This window comes from Lynx rufus, unplaced genomic scaffold (genome assembly GCF_022079265.1).
Source record: "Lynx rufus isolate CCGP_SWC_20201006 ecotype Redwood Valley unplaced genomic scaffold, mLynRuf1.p SCAF_27, whole genome shotgun sequence".
Lineage (NCBI taxonomy): Eukaryota > Metazoa > Chordata > Mammalia > Carnivora > Felidae > Lynx > Lynx rufus.
Window position 1 is genome coordinate 10,309,948 of NW_025814842.1, and position 1,175 is coordinate 10,311,122.

A 1,175-nucleotide genomic window follows, 5' to 3' on the forward strand; every position below is an offset into this window, starting at 1 on the left:
CTCACACCAACCTAAATATTAAGTATTTTAAAAAGCCCAGCTTCTTTCTTATCCGAAATTAAAATTCTAATATTTTCTTCCCTCCCCCAGGTAACTGTTTAGCACGGGGGGGGGGGGGGCGAGCGCCCTTGCCTTGCAGGCCATTGACTGCGGGCCCTGGCTAGAAGAGTCCTACACAGACGTGATTATCTATAGTCCAAGTCTGGCCAGCTCTCCCCCTTTGTTCCCTGGGCGCACCTGGCATGTTGCTCAAGCTCTCCACTCACCACCTCTCGGCAATGGGATGCAGTGCGAGGATGGGGCTAAAGGGACAAAGGGTCGCGCCCCCTCCCCCAGGTCCAGTATTCTACGATTCTCCACTTCTAGGCAGCGCGGTCCACCTTTTCAATTTGGGGACGGCCCAATTGCTCCGGCCACTTCGCTCAGCCCAAACCCTGTTTCAGCTGCGTCCTCTCCTGCACCCCCTGCAGGGCGGCGCCAGCTCCAGGTCTCCAGCCCTGGGAAGAGCAAACCCCTGAGCACATCTGTCACAGACCCTCCTCCTTTAGCCCCCTGCCTAGCCGGTGAGGACCTGAGAGGTAGACCCTCGGCTTCCCCCGCCGAGGCCTGCCCTCGCTGCAGGACCAGACCGGCGCCCGTCCCCAAGGCGACCGCCACAGTCCTCAGGGCCCACACTGCCTCCTGCATCCGGCTCGGATGTGTGGGGCTCTCCGCGGGGAAACCGAGGCCCCTTCCCTGGGCCTCTGCATCCCTCTAGGATGCCGCACCCGAGCTTCCCCTCCGACGCCGCAGTTCTCGGCTTACGGGTCTCAGCCTTGGGGCTCCCAGCGCGCGCTTGGCGCTCCCGGGAAGATGAATGAAAGGGCGGGGCGGGGCGCCGCCGAGGGCGCAGGGCGGGGCCGCGCAGGGCAGTTCCGCCGCTCGCCCGCGCCCCGCCCCGCCCCCGTGCCGCAGCTCCAGGCCCCGCCCCGGCCCGCCCCTCCGCTCCCTCCCCAGGCCGCCGCGGAGCGGAGCCGGTGCCGGAGCCGGTGTCCGAGAGGCGGCGGCGGCGCCGCGAGCCCCGAGCCCACTCCGGCCCGGCCCGCGCTCTCCGCCTCCGCCTCCCGGGCCGGCGGCGGCGGCGGCGGCGGCTGCGGGCGAGCTCGCGGGGCCCGGGCCGCCCCTAGCCCCAGCCC